General features: G+C 42.1%; 1 long non-coding RNA gene across 1 annotated transcript; it reads right to left on the reverse strand.

The window, feature by feature from the left end:
* Nucleotides 1–1,120: 1,120 nt before the first annotated feature.
* On the reverse strand, nucleotides 1,121–21,593 carry LOC136610837 (uncharacterized). The gene is made up of 3 exons (XR_010790179.1): nucleotides 21,559–21,593; nucleotides 7,840–7,946; nucleotides 1,121–1,298 (listed from the first exon to the last, which is right to left on the reverse strand). It is a non-coding gene; the product is annotated as an uncharacterized lncRNA (long non-coding RNA).
* Between the last annotated feature and the right edge of the window lie 45 nt (nucleotides 21,594–21,638).

The raw sequence follows: 21,638 nt of genomic DNA on the forward strand, positions 1-21,638 counted from the left end.
ATGACAGAGAATTTATTTGAAGAGATAGTACACAAAAAAGTGTTTCTAAAATAGTTTTTAATGAAGAAAAGGACCCATTGTTTCTTCTTCAAGCTATTTACAGTTTTAACCTTCAAGGGATTTTTGGAAATTTCTGTCTGGCTTTTTGGCTCTTCTGTACCCTACCAGCCACAGTGAATCTGCAAAAAAGGCCTTCAGTAGACTTGCAAAAACGTTAAAAATATGACAGAGAAGTTCCAAAAAAAGGCTGTACAAATTAGCAGTATCAGCAATAGAAAATGCATTAGCAAAAACTGTTAATTTTTTAAAGATATTATAAATCAATTTGCTCAAATGAAACCTCACAAAAAGCTTAGTACATGATTGGACTACTTTTGAAGCACTCACTTTGTAGTTTGTATTCTATGAACACTTATCTAATAAAATAACTTTATCTTTTGTTTGATTTTTTCCTACCTTGACTAAAACACATCAATTAGAGAATTGCTACATCTGTAGTTTTCACAGTGGCAAGGAAGACAAGTATTATATCTCATGAAATTTCCAAAGACGAAAATTCTCAAAAACTCCCCCAAGTTGGGATTGTCCATATAAGAGCAGATCCCTAAATATCTTGTATATAAAGACTCTTATCCACCATAGGCCACTCATTACCTGAGGGGCCATGTGGCTAAGCTTTTTGTGACCTTTACTAAATTGTACTTCCTTACAGTTCTTCCCTGTAAGCTGCAAATCTCGGTATTCTTGTCATCTTTGCAAAATTTATCTTCTCTTCTTGCATAGATTCTCATTTTTCCTTATCCTTCTTATGCTCACCTGGTTAACATTTGCATGCAGCACTCTTTGGTGTGTTGGTCAATAAAGTCTACTTGTTACACTATCGGGTCCAGATTTGGTACTGTAATAAAGAGACCTTTTAACAACACCACTTATCCAGTGAATATTTAATTAAAACCTGTAAATTATTGTGAATTAAGACAATATTTCCTTTGCAAAAAAAATTGTAAGTAAACAACTGACCCCACCTCCACCAGCTTCAGTCCCATTGGAATGACATTATTGATCCTTTTTCCAGATTAAGAGAGTTGGATACAAGATACATGTAGTACATTTAGCCCTGCAGTAGGATGAGTTTTGGTTCAGGTTCTACAGCGGTACAGCAGAATCAGCAACAGCACCCTTTCTTGCAAGCATATTTCTGTGGCATTGCACAGGGTCGATCATTCCATAATCCATTCCAGGATTCAGTACAATTCTCATTATCACGAATGTTGTTTGGCTCTCCTATATGCCAATTACTGGAGAAGAATTTAAAAAAAAACTGTAAAAATTATCATTTTCATATATAGGTTGACGCAATCATTATAACTGGGTAAGGAATTTCTGTAGACCCTGTACCTCCCACCAATTTCTTATATATTTGTGATATGAAAATGTGAGATCTTTGAAACACTTTTCAATGGAATGATTCTGGTATGTGGACCTAAATTCGCCCTCCGAAAAGACCGCACCAGCCTCAGACAGCCACTGAGACGTATAGAGATCCTTTGAAAGGAAGCCCGCCATCAGGCTTTACCTCTTTATTTATTTATTTATCTTTGGTGCTTTGTGACCATTTGATGCATGGGCATAACAACTATCTTCTGTAGGAAGGAATAGATCAGAGAAACCTGCTGCTACTCTATACCTGGTAGCATGCAGGAAGGCTCTTTACACTACTTGAAACTAAGTCTATATTTTCAGCTTAGGTCTGAAGTTTAGTCTGGTTATAGAGGTGGCCATACTTATATGGTGACCATTTTTCTATATACCTAACATCCTCATCTGATTTTCGTTATATCATCAAGATGAGACAGTCCTTGATGAGCCTGGGCTATTATTGAAACTGCCAAGCTGATGCTGCATCCAGATTTACAGCTTTATAGCTCTCTGTTACTCAGGGAGCTTATACTCTGGCTGCAGTTTCCATAATATACTGAGCCAATATCTCTCAGACTTCCTACTTACAAACCCCCATTAGCTAAGATTGAGCAGAGAGACCATACTCTGCATATTAATGCTGGGAGTATACCTGTATCTCTTTAGTTGGTGCCTAACATGCAATTTTGCTTCTATGCATCTGACATACTGAGCAATCACACAGATTGTCTCTAAGTCACTGCACCACTTATATTATCTGACTTCATCTTAAATATCTTTGGTTAATTCATTACTACAAACAGTGCTATACGAATGCCTGTCAAATTCATCTAAGCTCCTGATGAACCACAATTTTTCTTGTGGGGAAACGCTTTGAGCACAGTTCATTTAAACACTCCGATTATGAGTGTCCGATTGTGAAAAATCCTTATTATAGGAAAACTTTTTCTCTTTGCCCGTGATTGATGTTAAAGAGTTTGAGATATTGACACGTCCCTATGTTGGATACTGTCTAAGACAGCAATCACTCTGGTAGATCATTACAGCACTTCAATACCAAGTTAGAGGAGCATCATACTTCCAAATCTTGATGCTGTATGATCTTTACCAGTTTAGGAAGTGACTAAGCTCTTCCTACTACTTGCTTGTAGCACTGATCTGTTATCTGGCCCCACACACAGATCCGGTTTTTGAGTGGAGGCCAGTAGTATACCAAAAAGTTACGGACTTTTCTGGTTTATATTTTTTTGCTTGTGTGTTAGCCCATTTATGTCTTTTAATATATCCCTAATAAAGCATTTATATTTTAGTCTGTTACTGTGAAAAGGGCTTAGCTTTAGTTCTATAGACTTTTTCCGTCCCTGTGATTAGTTCTCTATTTTGATGGCGGGCTTCCTTTCAAAGGATCTCAATACGTCTCCGTGGCTGTCTGAGGCTGGTGCGGTCTTTTCGGAGGGCGAATTTAGGTCCACATACCAGATTCATTCCATTGAAAAGTGTTTCAAAGATCTCACATTTTCATATCGCGAATATATAAGAAATTGGTGGGAGGTACAGGGTCTACAGAAATATATTGAGCATCGTATTGTCCCTAGGGGCCTACGTAACTGGGTAAGGAACAAGCAAGCTCTACTACAAAGGTGAGGTTGTGGGAGACAGTTTCATGTCATAGGTCATGCACCATAGCAAAACTGAGCACAGCAGCAAGACACAATGTAGTTGCCCTGTATCAGCAAGGAGTCTCCCAGGCTAAGATTTCAAAGCAGACTGGGTTTTCAAGAGGTGCTGTTCAAGCTCTTTGGAAGCAGCACAAAGAAGTCATGCTTACTTCCCTGCAAAAAATGAAGGAAGATGTTAAATAGTGTCTGCAGCTCAAAACTGGTGGAAACCAGTGGGACCAGGTTCACGCATCTACTGATCGGAGAACTCTGGCCAGAAGTGGTCTTCATAGAAGAATTTCGGCCAAAAAGTCAAACCTTCAATGTAGAAAGAAGGCCTAGCAACTCAACATAAGAACTATGGTGAAGAAAAATGGCAGCAGGTACTCTGGACTGATGAGTCAAAATGTGAAATAAAAAGGCTGTAACAGAAGGTAGTTTATTCACTAAAGGGCTGGGAGCGGTACAATAATTCACAGATATGCAAAGTTTTGTTGTTTTGAAATGAAGAGTTATACCAGAATGGATTTTTTTCTGCAGATTCCGAAAATAACCTTCAAAATTCCGTATCACGTCAGGCTTTTTTTACAAGTCACGAAAATGTGAAAATGACAAAAAACTTAATTTTTTAATGACATTCATATATGACAACGTTTATAACATGTGAAAATGCAAACACACCTAACATTTACCACTTGAGTCCCCTTGAAATTTCCCCTTTTTGTATTTTTCTCGGTATTTGTCCATACAGTCTCTTTTCAACATCCAACAATAGTCGGTAATGATATGTGCAGTCCACTTTCCCTGATATCTTTTCCATCACTTTAGTATCCTGATGAAAGGGCTCGTCATGTTCTTGCGTAAAATCACCAAGATTGTCAGGAAAGTAATTTAGATGCAACATGAGCACCAAAGTTCACTTTCTTCATGTTCAACCAAGCAGGTTATAGGATTCCAACATCTCGTTGACTAAAATGGTGTAATTTGCAGCCTTCGTGTTACCCAAAAAGTTTGGTACCACATTTCTAAATGCAGTCCCTACTCGTAATTCGCACTCAATAATGGTTTTCTCGTATATGTTGTCTACCATTAATTTTTGTATATGTGGGTCTATAAAAATGACAGCTTTGATTTTTTCAGAAGTGATTAATGGAAACTTAACACCAAGGTAGTGAAAGCATTTGCTGTCCCTGCTTAAAGCTATCACAAATTGCTTCACTAAGGCTAGTTTTAAGTGTAATGATGGCAACAGTATTTCAGGGATCAACCAGTGGAAGTGAAACAATGTTTTTTTCACCAAGTGTGAAGGTACTTCTGTTCGTGCCCAGAGTTAGTGGGGCCCCTCCATAATGTTTTAGGTTTGTCTCGTACCATTTTCTTGTCAACATCTTATGTGTAGTATGAATTAGAATTATGTGTATTGCAGTTCTGCAGGATTGAATCGGTTAGTGTCTGGGTTATCTCTGGGAAATGTATCATTTTGTGAGTTATATGATATTGATTGTTATATGTGTTTGCAAGGTGCGATGCAAGGAGTTCTTCTGACAAGCCTGCAAGTGAGGAGTCAGAGAGAAGAGAAGGAGAAGTTCTGCTCACACGTCAGTGAGGGAGCCGCACAGACACTGATCGGTCTGTGTGAGGAGAGAATTGAGCAAGCCGAGCGATTCCCTTCTGCTTGGCCTGGGCCCAGTCTACCCAAGATATGCAGATGCTACCACTAAGCACTAAGAGAGAGAAGGACTGCTGCTTGGCAAGAGAAAGGCATAAGTAACGTGAGTGTGAACCAGTAGAGAGTGAGAGAGAGAAAGTCGCCGGGAGTGGAATCATACAGATAACTTGGACTGTGAATTTATCCAGCTATCCCGATAAATCCTCCCTGTTGCACCACTTTATCTTGTTGTATCTGTGCCAGCACTGCTGATGTACCTTAAACATTGTGAAGTTACAGTAAATGAACATTACTGGCCATTCCCAGTTTTGTCCAGAAAGTTTTCCCTGTGTGTGGACTACTTTATTCCATCATCAAGTCTCACTTAAGAGGATAGAACAGGGGTATCACGTGTGACAAATAGACTCAAGGTAACCCCAGTTACTTTCCCTGTGATCTCCCCCAGCAGTAACTTGGCCAGGTCCCGAGCTACCCCAGAGGAGGAGATGGTAGAGCCCTGTGACAAGGTCTTTATCTACCCTACTATCTCCTCGGCTGTGGGCCCGCTGCTCGGATGCTGCACTTCTGAATGGCCACTGTTTCTGAACCCAATGTTCAGTCCTTGCTCTGGAGTCCCATTCACTCAAAAAGCAAGGAAATTTGGTGTAGACTGCTTGTTGGCCAAGCAATATTGCAATCACCTTGAAATCCCTGCACACAGACCATTTATGAAGCTTGTACTGCACACTTTCCAGCAGAAATGTAAGGTTTTCATATGTTTCATAGTCACATAGTCACAGAATGTGCTATTGGAATGGATGGATAGATGTTAGTATTGTGTAATAAAACACCTTTTAAACTGGATTTGCTGGCATCTATGAAAAACCTCCACTCTCCTGTATGGTAATTAATGTTGAACTATTTCATGACTGCCGGAATGTCTTAAAAATATACCAAACCGCCTTCCACAGCAAAAAACGGAAGCAATATAAGGGGAATCTTATATTATGACCCAGTAAATTCTTTTCATGAAGTCGTGATCCTAACAATCTGATGCGTCTTTAGGTAAATTCAGATCGTGAACCAAATCATTTAGTTGATGCTGGGTAAATGTCACTGGGGTTTCATCTTCCATACTGTCTGGTTGGTACCTCTCATCACTTGTATCTATCTGAATTGGTGTTTGCTCGGGGCTTGACATTGGACGGGCATGGCACAGGGATGGATTCACTATGGGGCACTGACCTCATGGCAGATGGCATATTGGGATACACAATGTTACACTTACTGATACTGGTACGGCCTACGATCTTCACTGTGCAGAAGTAGCAGTGCTCACTGTGATTTCTTGGCTCATTACACACCATGGGTACACCAAACAGCATTGATTCCCTTTTTCCACTTCTCCAGTTCCTCAACCCCTGCACACACGCACGGCACACTTAGTGAGGAGCCCACGTTTTGTTTGCTAGTTTAATCCCAAAGTATTGAAAATAAGCATTTTTCATGAAAAGTGTAATATTTTGCCTGTTTTCCTATCATAGAACAGCCACATATGTAGCAAAATATGTCTGGATAATTGACACAACCACGTGAAGCCATTGTACGCGCCACGAAGAAACAACTGAATGGTCTCTATAAAGAATGAAGGGAGAGGCGGTGTGAGGAAGGAGTCATACTGCTGTGCCAAGATTAATTTTTCACATGTTTAGGCTTTGTGAGTGCAGCAAATCTTAACGTAATACAGATAAATCAATTTCATTTTCGTAATCAGCTATCTATTCCTTGCACATTCACTCCATCCCTCCAGAGATCATTTTCAAACATTGTCATATATCAATGTCATAAAAAATTTACATTTGTTTTTTTAATTTTCGCATTTTCGGGATTTGTGAAAAAACCTGACGTGATACAAAATTTTAAAAGGTCATTTTCGGAATCTGCGGAAAAATCCATTCCGATACACCCCTTCATTTTAAAACAACAGACAAAAGTTGCAAAGTTGCAGATCAGTGGTTGAGAGTCTGCAGGCAACAGTGAAACACGGGGGAGGTTCTTGCAAGTTTGGGGCTGCATTTCAGGAAACGGAGTTGGGGATTTGGACGGGGATTAATGATGTCCTCAATGCTTAGAAATACAGGCAGATACTTATCCGTCATGCAGTACCATCAGGGAGCCGTCTGATTGGCTTCATATTTATTCTGCAGTAGGACAACAACCCTAAGCATCCAGCCAATGCCATTAAGAACTATCTTCAGCGTAAAGAAGAACGAGGAGTCCTGGAAGTGATGACATGGCCCCACAGAGTCCTGATCTCAACATTATCCAGTCTGTCTGGGATTACATGAAGAGACAGAAGGATTGCAGCAAATCTACATCCACAGAGATGTCTGGAACAACCTCCCTGACGAGTTCCTTCCAAAACTGTGTGCAACTAGAAGACTTGATGCTGTTTTGAAGGCAAAGGGCGGTCACACTAAATATTGATGTGATTTACTTTTCTCTTTTGCTCATTCACTTTAGATTTTGTTAATTGGCGAAAATAAACTATTACCACTTCTATTTCTAAAAAGCTTTCTTATTTGCAGCATTTTGTTCCACAAATGCCTAAAACTTTTGCACAGTACTGTACATGAATCGTTTTTATAATATATCGCAGTACTTCTGTATTACAATATATTTTGCCTGCCAATGTTAACCTATTAATTATAACAGGCTTTTGTACATGGCAGGCCAGGAGGCCATTGTTAGGCCCCGGGCTACCATGACCATCATTTGGCACCAGTGGACCATATCACACGGGGGTGTGATTGGGTGACAGAGGGAGCCCCCTTGATATGTCTATTTATATGCTGCAGTCACTTTTAGCAAAAAAACTGATAATTGACTAATTTAAAGATAAATTTAAGAATTCTGAATTGGATTTATATGGTGTCCAACAAAAAAATCTGAGTGCCTTCATGTATCTTTATGGGTACAGAAATGGAGCTGGAAATTGTACAGAGCCATAAAACAGTCATATGCATGTAGCCTGAGGGGCGTTTTTTGCCACTACCAGAATATATACTAATGTAGCATGATTGTCCATGAGAAGTAATATAGAATCAAATTTACCTGAAGGATAGCATTGATCCATCCAACCAGGTCCAGTTTTTAGGCTCTGTGTCACTTCTCAATCCAATCCAGTACCTCTGCATTTCAAGGTAGGCTTTCAAGACATCCTGGAAAAGCAAAAAGCAAATCTGTAAAATGTTTATCTCAGCTTCTTAACCCCTTAGTGACCAAGCCTGTTTGCGCCTTAATGACCAGGCCAAATTTTGGAAATCTGACATGTGTCACTTTAACATAGCATAACTCCGTAAAGGTTTTGCATATCAAAATGATTCTGCCATTCTTTTTTCACCACATATTGTACTTCATTTAGGTGGTGAAACCAGTCCCATAGAATTTGTGTATATTTATTAAAAGCACCAATATTGGGAACATTTTGAAAAAATTGTCATTTTTTTTACATTTTCAATTGTAATATATCAAATATGTGCAAACATACTGTACAAATTTTTGCTAAGATATATATTTCCATCTGTTTACTTTATTCTGGATGCACATTTGAAAAGCTTTTGCATTTTTTTAACCATTTAGGAGACGTACAAATTTAACATTACTTTTTAGCATTTTAAGGAACACTTTCTTTTTCTACACCAAGCCAAGATTGCAAAGGCTCATAGGTGTCAGAATGATAGATACCCCCACGAATTACCCTATTTTAAAAACTGCACCCCTTAAAATATTCATTGAGGGGTGTCATGAGTATTTTGACCCCACAGATTTTTTTTTAGGAATTCATTTAATTTAATGGGGAAAAAGTAAAACTTCATATTTTTGCAAATATGTCATTTTAAACACATATTTTTTTCCTATAGTGCACATGAAAATGAGGATTGACACCCCAAAATGGATACCCCTGTTTGTCCTGTGTTCAGAAACATACCAATTGTGGCCCTAATCTTATGTCTGGATGCACAACAGGGCCCAAAATGAAAGGAGCAGTCAGTGTCTTTCAGAACGGAAATTTTGCTTGAAGGCGTTTTAGGCCCCATAGCACACTTGTAGAGCTCTTGAGTGGCGAAAACCATAGAGAACCCTACAAAATGACCCCATTTTGAAAACTAGACCCCTTAACAAATTTATCTAGGGGTGTACTGCTTATTTTGATCCCACAGTGTTTAAATGAATTCAAGCAAAGCAAAAGGAAAAAATTGTGATTTTCGTTTTTTTGGCAATTCTGTCATTTTAAAAAGTTTTTTTTTTTGTACAGCGTACATATGAATGAAGACTTGCACCCCGAAATGGATACCCCTGTTTGTCCTGTTCTCAGAAATATACCCATTGTGGCCCTAATCTTCTGTCTGGATGCACAACGGGGCCCAAAATGAAAGGAGTAATTGGTGGCTTTTAGAACATAGATTTTGCTTGAAGGCCTTTTAGGCCCCATAGCACACTTGTAGAGTTCTTGAGTGGCCAAAACCATAGAAAACCCCCACAAATGACCCCACGCTGAAAACTACACCCCTTAACGAATTTATCTAGGGGTGTACTGCCCATTTTGACCCCACAGTTTTTGAATGAATTCAAGCAAAGCAAAAGGGAAAAAAATGTGATTTTCGTTTTTTTGGCAATTCTGTCATTTTAAAAACTGCTTTTTTTGTACAGCACACTCATGAATGAAGACTTGCACCCCAAAATGGATACCCCTGTTTGTCCCGTGTTCAGAAACATACTTATTGTGGCCCTAATCTACTTACAGGACACATGGCAAGGCCTATAATGAAAGGAACACCCGTTGGATTTTAGGGTACAATTGAATAAATTCCAGGCACCATTGCCCACTTATAGAGCCATTGAGTGGCCAAAACGATAAGGAACCCCCGCAAATGACCCCATTTTGAAAACTAGACCCCTTAAGGAATACCTCTAGGGATGTACTGCATATTTTGACCCCACAGTATTTGAATGAATCTAAGCAAAGCAGAAGGAAAAAATTACGATTTTCATTTTTTTGGCAATTGTGTCAATTTAAAAATAGCTTTTTTTGTACAGTGTACATAGGAACGACGATGTTTACCCCCAAATAGATACCCCCGTTTGTCCCATGTTCAGAAACATACCCATTGTTGCCCTAATCTACTTACAGTACCTTTGGCAAGGCCTATAATGGAGGGAACACCTGTTGGATTGCAAGGCACAACTGAATAAATTTCAGGCCGCATTGCTTACTTGTATGGAATAAAAATTGACTCCCTAAAAATTCCCCCCTTCTCCCCCCTGCGCTCTTTTTGATGTTCCCTAAATCTTAGATAAAAGTAATAATGTGAACTGTGAAGTATTTCTGAAGACAGGGGTAATTACTGGAGCCTGTAATTGGGATGGGCACATGAGGCAATAAAACCGGGTATCCCCCCTCCTCTCGTGCTTTTTGGGGGATATTTTTTGACCTCAGCAGCAGGGATGCGTGTAAAAAGTGGCGCTCTGTGAGGCTTTGTAAGCTTGTGGAGGTGCAGCGGTCTCACACAGAAGGCACTCAACAAGCTGTTCCTGGAACTGCAGGAAAACAAGCGTTCCCGGAGGTTCTTGTAAATTACTTATAACACGTAGTGGTCTGAATAACGCCGGGCTCACGCAGCCGTAGGTGGAATCCGCTTGTGGAGGCCCACAGCGGATCCCAGCTGTGAGCCGGCCATGGCGCTGCATACGTCCACATAATATACTGCGCATCACTGGGTACTCACACAGGCAGTGATGCGCAGTACACCTTTTTTTGCTTGTATTTCCCACACCGTCGTTTAGCAATGACGCGGGTACCCGCAGCCCGTACACAATGTAGTAGCATATGGGCTGCTCTTATATCCGCGACTATGGAGCACAATGGGCTCTATGTTGCGGATATCCGCAGTAAAATAGAACCTGCTGCGTTCTCTTTTCTGCGAGTGGATTACGCAATTCCGACCCACTAATGTGAGCAGAATTGTGTAGTACAATGCATTTGATTGATCCATGTATTACCGCAGATCAGATGCATGCGGAATCCATAATTTCTATCCGGTCATGTCAGACCGGCCTAAGGTAGCTACCTTTTTATCACGTGACCGGGGACCACTCAATGTGGTCACTGCTCCAGGCTCTCAATGACTGTTGGTCGCTGGCAGCAAGGAGATTTTAAATTTCCTGGGCTCCCGGAATCCTGTGCATCTGTCCGGCATTTTGCCGGCGGTCGCATGTGCAGAATCCGGGAAGGTTAACAGAAGAGGATTGCGTCACGGTTCAAATACGGAGGCCTCCGGTAAAAAGTTTCATCTTCTCTTACCAATCGCACCGGGAGACCGGGACATCGCAGAGGACCTGAGGTGAGGGGAGGTGAAACTTGAACTTTTTAAAAAACTTTTAAAAACTTTTTTGTGATCGACGCTCCCCACGGTCCCCCGTGATATCTCCTGGTTCCCGGCAACCTTCAGGAGCCAGGAGATTTTAAATTTGCTGGTGCTCTTGGCCTTCTGTGCATGCACAGAAGACGTGCATGCACAGAAGAGCGTCGACGCGTCCAGGAGGACCAGTTCACCGCGAGACACCACGGACAAGGCGAGTGAGTAATCTCATCTGCCCCCATGGATCTGAGGGCAGCTGAATCTTTAACTTTTTAAAAACTTTTTTGCACTTTATTGTGATTGGCACTATCCATTGGATAGTGCCGATCGCATTGCCAGGGGGGAACTCCCTGCAGCCCGGGATGACAGGTCCATGCTGTCGGCTACCTGCGGGCACTGACAGCATGGAGTTGTCACCACCATAGCCCACATGGCTTTAATCACTGCAGGAAGCATGTTTTTTACATCCTAAGGGATAAAAGCCCACTTGGCTAGAACGTAAAAACACTATGGGCTGGTCGCTAAGGGGTTAAGAAAATGTAATACATTAAAAAATCTAGTAACAACTGAATAAGTGGTGATATTGTGATACAGTGATATATTATATATATTGTGTTCCAAATTATTATACAAGTTAAATATCCATGGCATTTCGCATGTATGTTGTAGTTTTTAAAATAAAATGTTTGTTTTATTTCTCATCCCCTTTTAGATGTGCAGTATCAGTCTAAGGGTACATGCACAGAGCCTTTTTCCTTCTGATTTTTGGACCGAAAAATTGGTAAAAATAAATTGGACCAAATAGCAGCCATTCATTTCAATGGGTGTATACACATGGGATTTTTTTTTACTTGGACAAACAGTCGGATTTAAAAAAATTGCAGCATGTCCTATTCTTGCCCATCAATTTGTAGTCTCTAGCACATCGGAGAGCACACGGACAGGCATTTTTGTGTGCTGACCAATGCAAGTTGCGTCTGAGAATAGATATGTGAGTGATTCACAGCACAGGCGAATTCAATCTGATGAAGGCTTATTAAGGAAAGTTTCTGCCAGACAAATGAATCTTATTGGGGGCGTGGCCTAGATGCAGACCCGGGCAGACGTGTCTCTCTGAGCTCTGCCCGTACCTGGCCTTTTAAGCAACTAAAAAAAGCTTATCCAGCACAGCAAAACCACCTAAAAAAAACTGCCCAAATCATCGTCCAAGACCCCTGCGGTAAAAGGGGCATAGCCTTGACATCGAGGAGTGAGATCGAGAGGTGAAGTGATCTCCGCCAGCCAGAACAACCCGGAGCGATAAAGTAGTTGGAAACACTTCAGGGGCTCACCCGTCTTCCGGAGTGTTCTTCACAGCGGAGGAGAAAGAATACCGTTCCAGCGCAACTTCCACTGAGTCGCCCGGTGAGACACTGCTGTCGGAGACCTGGTGGGGCGCGGGAACGGGACGCCATCTTGATTCCAGCAGCCGCGGCTGAGAGCGACGAGCGAGGTGAAGACAGTGTGACAGCATTAGAGTGCACACTGCCTTCCCGAGCCTCCCGGCATAAGGAAACCCACGGCAGCTGTTTCTCCTACACCAAGGAGATAGACACAGGAGGACCCGCTGTCCACATCGAGCGGTGAGCTGATAGCAGAAAGAACAGCTCTGCAGCACTCGGGTGCCGGCGGCAGAACCCCCATAGCCTGAGATTCCATTACATTGGAGCTTGCAGTCCCCACTGGTGACCCAGGGATTAAGCTCCTCCAGCAGTGTGTGATCTAAGCCCAGCTTTACATCAGATCACACACTAACCTGCCTGCACCTTCATTGAGCATAACAAAAGGCTCATTTGAGAATTGCCTACTCAACACATTAAAGAGGCTCCTCTCCTTGAAAGTGACCGACCACCAGCCCCCTATCCCACCCCTCCCAACTAACCAACACTCATTACAACAGAAGTGAGAGGAGGCCGGGGGGGGGGGGTGAAAAGAGAGAGAGAGAGAGGGAAGAAAAAAAAGAAAAAAAAAGATTCACCAGTAAACATGCCGAAGAGGAGATCTACAAAGCAGCCCCTCCAAAAGGTCTCAGATTTCTACTCCTCCCGGGGACCGGGATGGACGGGACCCGCAAGCAGGGATGGCTCCCCGCAATCTTCAAGCTCCGACAGGAGCGCAGAACCTCTACAGACCCTAGCAAAACATACTGACAAAGGAGACGCCTCTCCTGACAGCCCGACGAAGATACAGAGCGCGCCGCTGTCTCCTTCATCACAACCGGGGGTGAGTGAGAGAACCGAAAGGCTCGACATAAACGCGGCAAACAGCCTCAAAATGGCAGCGGTCCATGTACACTCACCATCTACACACTCTACTCCTTCTCCTTCTGCCGGCCCAGAAAAACAGAGACCTCGTCTCCCCCCCCCCCCCCCCCCGCCAGCCCTGGCAAACATCTATTCTCAACAGAAGAAGATCTGATTAGTGATCTCTCCTCCTCCAGTCTTCCAGCCTCAGAAGATTTCATTAAAAACATGATCCTGGCTTTGCGTGGATCCTTACAAAGAGACATCAAAGCCCTCTCAAATACAATCGGAGTCTCGGTACAAGAGCTAGAGGTGCGCACAGACCATATTGAAAACAAAATGGGAGAGATTACCACATCCCACAACAAATTAATTGATGCACACTATACCCTTGAAGAAGAAGTGGAACTCATAAAAAACAAACTGACTGACCTGGAAGACAGAAGTAGAAGGAATAATGTTAAATTCAGAGGAATACCCGAAAGCGTATCCCAAGCTGATTTGAAACATTTTCTCATTAAATTAATAAAGAATCTTCTGCTGAACTCTTCACAGCAAGATTGCACGATCGACAGAGCCCACAGATTGGCAAAACCGAGTTTTCTCCCAGACTCGATTCCACGCGACGTAATCGCAAGACTCCATTTCTTCCACGTAAAGGAAGCACTCATGTTTGCATCACGATCCTCCGGACCTCTTCCAGCTCCTTATACCAATATCAGTCTCTACACAGACCTATCCCAAGCTACAATACAAGCTAGGAAAGCCTTTTCCCAAATTACGCTGGCATTGAGAGCAGTCAAAATGCCATATAAGTGGGGCTTCCCAGCAAAGATATTAGTCTACAAAGACAATGCACTGCAAATTATTACATCACCAGAGGACGGAGAAAGAATTCTACAGAAATGGAAAATCCCTCTTCTAGACACCCTCCACTCAGCTAAACCTCAAAGACCCCAAAGGGCCCTCAACCGCCGTGCGCTCTCTACCACTCCCACCTGAGGCACTGAATTATTCCTGATAGGATCCAACCTATCCCACTTGTTGGACTCTAAGTCTTCTTAATTCAAGATAAAAGGCCTGTCTGCTTGCCGAACTTTTCTACCCCCGAATGTGCCAGGTTTTAACACCTGTTCTTCTCTGTTTTACCTGCTTTTATTTACAGGTCTTCTACTACTTTCCCAGAGAACGTCCACTTCCACCTTCCACCAACGGAAGTCTCATTTTTGTTCTCGCCATAAATTGCAACCCCACAGGATGCTTACCTCTATTGCCACCCCACAGAAGACCTGCCTTTGTCTTTGTTATTGTAAGTTTGAAGTTTACTATGTTCTTTACTTACCATGCTGCCAAACTTGCTCCAAACCAAATGCATTCACCCAACATCCATTATGTCAATCAACATCTGCTCACTTAATGTCAAGGGACTAAACTCCCCTTTCAAGAGGGTAATGGTCTGGAAGGATGCGAGGTCAGCAAATGTTGATATTCTATGTTTACAAGAAAGTCATTTCACACAACATTCACGCCCCAAGTTCGTGAACAAATTCTACCCCAACATCTACTTTGCAAACGCCCAGAAAAAACATGCAGGTGTGTTAATTGCAATTAGAGAAAATATTAGTTTCTCCCTAATAGAACAAATCAACAACACCAAAGGTAGATTTCTCATTCTATTAGGCACACTCAATGAGACCCCAATAACACTAGTTAACATATACGCTCCTAACAAAGCTCAAATTTCCTTCCTTAATAAACTAATCAAGAGAGTTAAAAGGGTCTATAGAGGTTGGCTGGTTCTGTGTGGTGATTTCAATATCATCCCAGACAAAAAACTAGACTCTACGGCACTATCAAGAACTGCCCCGATACTCCTCCCTTGGCTTCACAAAGAGGGGCTCTACGATTCCTTCAGGTGCTTAAATTCTTCCTCAAAAGAATTTACATACTACTCACCGAGGCACAAAACCTTTTCCAGAATTCATCTACTCTTAGTAGACAGATGGACCCTTACTTCAGTCACTAGCTCTACAATAGGTACCACCACGTGGTCTTATCATTCCCCTACCTACCTAAAACTAAATATCAACTCCCCCATTAACCCAACTAGAATATGGTGCAACGACACAAACCTACTTAACTCCCCCTCTAACCAAGAAATAATTAAGAATTCCTTGGAAGAGTACTTCTCTATCAATGCAACCCCAGATATAAACAACTTCACGTTATGGAACGCCCACAAGGCAGTGATAAGAGGGGTCTTAATAAAACTTAAAGCACAAGAACGCAAAAATAAGCAAATGAAGATAGATCTCTTACTAGCAAACATCAATATGCAGGAAAAAGCACAACAAGAATCCCCACAGAGCAGTTCCCATGCAGAGCTTTTATCCCTGAGGAATGAACTGAGAAAGACTCTTCTGGATAACTACCGCAGAAGTCTAACCTTCCTCAAAGCAAACTTCTACTCCCATATAGATAAACCCTCAAAACTTATGGCCAAATTAGCAAAAAAAAGACAAACCAAAACTAAAATCCCTTACATTATCCACGCTAACGACCCTACTCAAAAAATTTTGCATCCCCACCAAATTGCGGAGCAATTTAAAACCTTTTATGGCAACCTCTATAATCTATCAGAAGATAGGGACACCCCCCAGCCCACTCCAGATATCATAAAAAATTTTTTAGATGATGTGTCTCTCCCCTCTCTGGGCTCCCAAAACGAATCTCTCAACAAGCCAATCTCCATTTCAGAAATAATAAAAGTTATCAATGGCCTCAAAAAACATAAATCCCCTGGTCCTGACGGCCTATCAAATGAGTACTAGAAGACATTCACCCTCCAGCTAGCCCCACACCTTGCAGCCACCTTTAATGACGCAACCACCCAGGGGAAAATGCCAGAAGAAATGCTGCAAGCTACTATAACCACAATTCCCAAACCGGGCAAACCCACCACTTCTCCAGCGAATCTTAGGCCCATCTCTCTCTTAAACTCCGACGTAAAGATTTATGCAAAAATATTAGCAACAAGACTATTAGATCTTTTACCTAAGATCATACATATAGATCAAGTGGGCTTCACGAGAGGCAGGAACGCTACAGATGGAGCACGGAAAACCCAGAATCTGGTGGAGCTGATCAACTCGAGTCAAGCGCCTTCTCTCCTCCTTTCCCTGGATGCAGAGAAGGCGTTCGATAGAGTCCACTGGGGGTTCGCCTTCGCTGTCCTCCATAAATTTGGAGTGGGGGATAACTTCCTCCGAGCGGTTCAGGCCCTCTACGTGAAACCCTCGGCCAGAGTCTTAGTCGATGGAATTCTGTCCTCCCCGTTCCCCATATCTAATGGGACCCGTCAGGGATGCCCCTTATCTCCCCTACTTTTTGTCATGGTCATAGAACCACTAGCGGAAATGATTGGAATGTCCCCTCTAATCAAAGGCATCCCAGTCGATCTGAGACAACATAAAATCAGCATCTTCGCTGACGACGTCCTTATATCCCTAACCGACCCCCTAAACTCTTTGAGGGAAACCCAAGATTGCATCTCAAAATTCAGCCAAGCCTCTTACTACAAATTAAATTTAGATAAATCCCAAATCATGAGCTTCAATATAGACAAGAAACTGAGGGAAGACATTCAAAAGGAATTTCCCTTCCAGTGGAGATCAGAAATCCTGTATTTGGGGATGAAACTTTGTAGCTCTGCAGCAAAAACTGGACCCACTCTTATCTGCCCTTAGAGGAGAGTTGGAGGAACTTGGGAAAAAAGAACTTTCCTGGTTTGGTAGAGTGGTTCTCTACAAAATGTTAATTTTACCCAAAATCTTATATTTCTTTCGCACTCTCTCTTATCCGATTCCCCCAAACATAATTACCAACTTTCAAAAACAGTTACTTAACTTTATCTGGAACAACAAAAAGCTGAGATTGGCTGCCTCCATCCTATACCTTCACAGAAAACAAGGTGGTCTGGGAGTCCCAAACCTCCAAGCATACTACAATGCAACGATTCTTAACCAATCATGCACCTGGTTAAAGGATTCGCAACTTCCATCCTGGTACCACATAGAAAGATTTAGAAATCAAAATAGGGACCTGAGCTCCCTTCTAAGAGCTTCAATCCTAGGCATCCTATATCCAGAAACCTTACCTCTTATCCACACATGGAACCTTTCCCCCTTGATGGAGACGACCCTTCACTGTTGGAACCTTCTAGCTCACAAATTCAAACATACTCCAAAAAACCCCCCGGCCAAGCTCCCCCTGTAGATCCTCTCTTATTTCATACAGGACCTAAACCTTAAAGAATGGACCAAAAAGGGAATCAAATCTATATCTGACCTCGTAGATGGGGAAAAACCCTACCTTTTCAAGCCATTAAAACCAAATTTGACTTGCTTGACAAAGAAGCTTTCAACTACATAAAAATAGCCTTTTTTTCTACGAAACTCTCGACTGGAAAAATGCTCTTTCCCAAAGGAATTAGAAACCATCCTTCACAAATCTATAAACTCTCACAACTCCTTAACAAAAATGTTCTACAATATTACATCCGGTAACACATATCTCACAAAAAAAATACACCTATTAAATTAGGAGCACGACCTGCAGAAAAAAATTTCATATCAAACAATGGGTGAATGCATTTGAAAGAGCTAACAAAGCCACCCTATCAGCCGGCCTCTTACAAACCCACTATAAAGTATTATCCAGGTGGTACTACTTCCCCAGAAAATTAGCTAGATGCTTCCCAAACTACAATAAAGACTGCTGGAGAAACTGTGGTGGTGAGGGCTCGCTCTACCATCTATTCTGGGACTGTCCTAATATCAAAAACTTCTGGAAAGACGTATTCAATTCCATCCGGAACATCACGGGAGTACGTCCTCCCTTCACCCCACAACTCGCCCTTCTCTTTCTGGATTGTGACTCTCTCCCCGCTGATAAAAGAAAATGGATATGTCACTTCTTCCTAGCCGCAAAAAACATGATTGCAAGAAAATGAATCTTATTAAAGGGGCTGCTGTAAAAACGCCCCTGATATGCAGCAAACAGGCATTGGAAGGTACTGGTTTCTCTGGAGTGTAATGAACCTCTCAATGCAAGCTCCTCCAGAGGCTGGCAGTTGTGCCTAAAGCAGTAGTTCGGCCACCCGTAGCCAAAGTACACAAACAGAAGCATTTACAGTGGGCTCAGAAATATATGAAGACTACTTTTTAATTTTATTTACTGATGAATGCCGTGCTACACTGGATGGTCCTGATAGATGGAGTTCTGCATAGGTGGTCAACGGCTACTCTGTCAGCAAGGAGGTGACAGAGTGATGTTTTGGGACGGAATTTGGAAAATGAGATGGTAGGTCCTTTTAGGGTCCATGGGGATGTCAAAATGAACTCTACGTAGAGTTCATAACTGAACATTTTCTGCCATGGTATAAAAAGAAAGATCATGCCTTTCAAAATATATTCATTTTCATGCAAGACAATGCACCATCCCTGCTGTAAAAAAACATTGACTCTGGCTGCTATGGACATAAAATGAGATAAATTCATGGTCTGGTCACCATCATCTCCTGACCTCAGTCCTTTTGAGAACCTGTGGAGGTAACATTTGTAATAACTTCCACATTGTAGTAGAACCGTTGAGTTGTCCTTGCAAATACTGCCCACTTTGGAAAAACAAACAAAAATGGCATGTGCATAATGATATGGACAGTGTAGACTATAAAAAGAGGCCATAAGTAGAAAATTAGTGAGTGTGGTGGCAAAGGCCACATGGCAAGCAGTGTGGAGCAAGAGATAATAGGCTGGAGGCTTGGAGGAGTTGTAAAAGAAATGGCCTGACAAATTATGCTGGTATACCACTTAAAAGTAACAGAACCACCAAACTTGTAGTGCCTCTGTGTTATGAGAATAAATATTCTTGATGGCACCAAAAAACATTATCCACAATATTTTCAGCAGGGTCATTGCCTCACCTTTTCAAGGTGGCTGCAATAAAAAAGAGGATTCTCCAATTACAACAACTGTGAGATTACTGTCAGACACAGGATTGGAAATAACATCAGAATGAGACATTTATGTTGCTACAGAGGCTAAACATTTGGTGTAAAAGTTAGGACTCAAAGTTTCCTAGATGGCAAACTCTGCATGGACAAGTCAAGGCCTGGAGAAGTTTTAACGTTGGTCTGGAACCAACAATTTTTTGTTCACTTGTCAGAGCTGCTTGGTTTTTAGCTTACCTAAAATTCAAGTGACTGTCAGCCCATGTAAACAGGCAGTCATTCATCAATGAACAACTGATTATTTGCGGTGAATGGGGACGGGTGGCCAGAAGAAATTTCCAGTGTTGCGGCTTGTTGTTCACGACAGCGTCGTGGCATGGTCGCCTCGACACAAGCCAAGACCGGTTGCCTTGTTATGCAGGACAAGGTTTAATGCACCATGTGCAGAGACTGCTAGTGCTGTCTGTCTTTGCTGCATAGATGCATGCTGGATTAGTCATGCCAGGGAGTAGGATACAGGTGTGGTTTTCTATTCACTCTGCCAGTTTCTAGGTGTGGAGTGGCTATACATTCTCATCCTTCCCTTTGCTCAGTGCTGCTTATTCCATCCATAGTGGAGAACTTGAAGTTTGGAGCTCTGCTTTGCTGGGTGTTTTGCTACTTGCAGATAAGTTGCTGCGGGTTCCTTTTCAGTTGTATTTCTGCTTTTCATTTCTGTTTTGCTTTGCTGTTCAGTTCATCTCTCCATGGGTCCCCTAGGGGCAATCAGGGCCCAGGATGAAGACCGTGGGGCTGTCTCTATCAAGACAATTACTCCGCTTCTAGGCAGGAACCCTTCACCTCCCCTGCTAGGTTAGGGCCAAACTTCCTGCTCCCTGGAGTGGTGCTACCATTCAGCATAGCATGGTGTGTGGCTATTTCCTACTGTGTGTATGTTCCCTGTCACCGTGCTGAGTGTTGTACTCTGGTGTTGCACGGGCCTTACATCTGGGTTATGTACTTCAGTTGTGGTGTGCACTGTTCTTCATTGCATAAGTCTATCAGCTGCTTTAGTGGTGAACATTACCCTGCATCCATGCTGAGCGAGGTGCTTGTGTGCTGCACGGACATGAGATCCAGCAGCTACACCTCCATTCTCTGAATGAATATCACTACTGTGTGAGAGTGCAGGAACAATAGTTTATTTGATGACTGTTGGGTGCATATGTGCATGACAGTCACCCCATGTAAAGCGGCCTTTATTTTGCACCTGACCTTGTCTGATCAGTACTGGATTTACTGTATGTTTTTTTGTTACTAGATAATACATGATTTTATGTGTAAAAACTGCTTGAAAAAGACTATTGCAAACTCAAAATGTTGCTGTTTTCTGCTGGTGGGTTTCCTTGCTTAAAGGGTTATTCCCATCTTGGCATGGCTACTGTCCAACTACTCGGTGCATACAGAAAGCTTAGTGTAACACTGTTTCCATAGCTCCCATTGAAGTGAATGAGAGCTATGGAAACAGAACAGCATGCTACACCATTTCCGTAGTCTTCAAACTTATGGAAACAGCGTAGAGTGCTGTGCTACATTGTATCCGTAGCTTCCATTCATTTCAATGAGAGCTATGGAAACAGAGCTGCACTAAATGCTCGGCTCTTTCCAACAAGTGCTACTTGGTGTTCCCATCTCAGCCATGAAACGCCAGGATGGGTAAACCCCTTTAATATAAATACTGCCACTTGTCTTTCCCTGCACCAATACAGAGCATGAGATGGATCAGGGGATGTTCCCTCAATGATGTACTGCTGCATCCACTTTATTGATCTGGAGGATACTGGGGATGTTCCTAACTGCTGTTTATGCTATTCTGTGAGTTGGTCATCAATTTTTTTAGACCTGGAAAACCCCTTTAATTGTAAGCTAAAGTAGGGGATTTGGAGCCATTTTTCAGAAAAGCAGAACTTTGACTGCTATAAATATATATTAGAAATAGAAGAATTGGACCATGGCAGATTACATCAGATTTGTTAAATGGATCATAATGAATTGGAATGGATCTTGTCATATCTTGTTGTAGAATGTAAGCCATGATATCAGGGAATCCATGTGACTGCCATGATATGCAGTCTCTTACCGTCTCCTCCTTAGTTTTAAGTAGTAGGAGGCCTGACCCCTTTCTGATGCAGTCATCTCTAGCATCGTCCCAAGTCACGT

Source organism: Eleutherodactylus coqui, chromosome 2 (genome assembly GCF_035609145.1).
Source record: "Eleutherodactylus coqui strain aEleCoq1 chromosome 2, aEleCoq1.hap1, whole genome shotgun sequence".
Taxonomy (NCBI): Eukaryota; Metazoa; Chordata; class Amphibia; order Anura; family Eleutherodactylidae; genus Eleutherodactylus; species Eleutherodactylus coqui.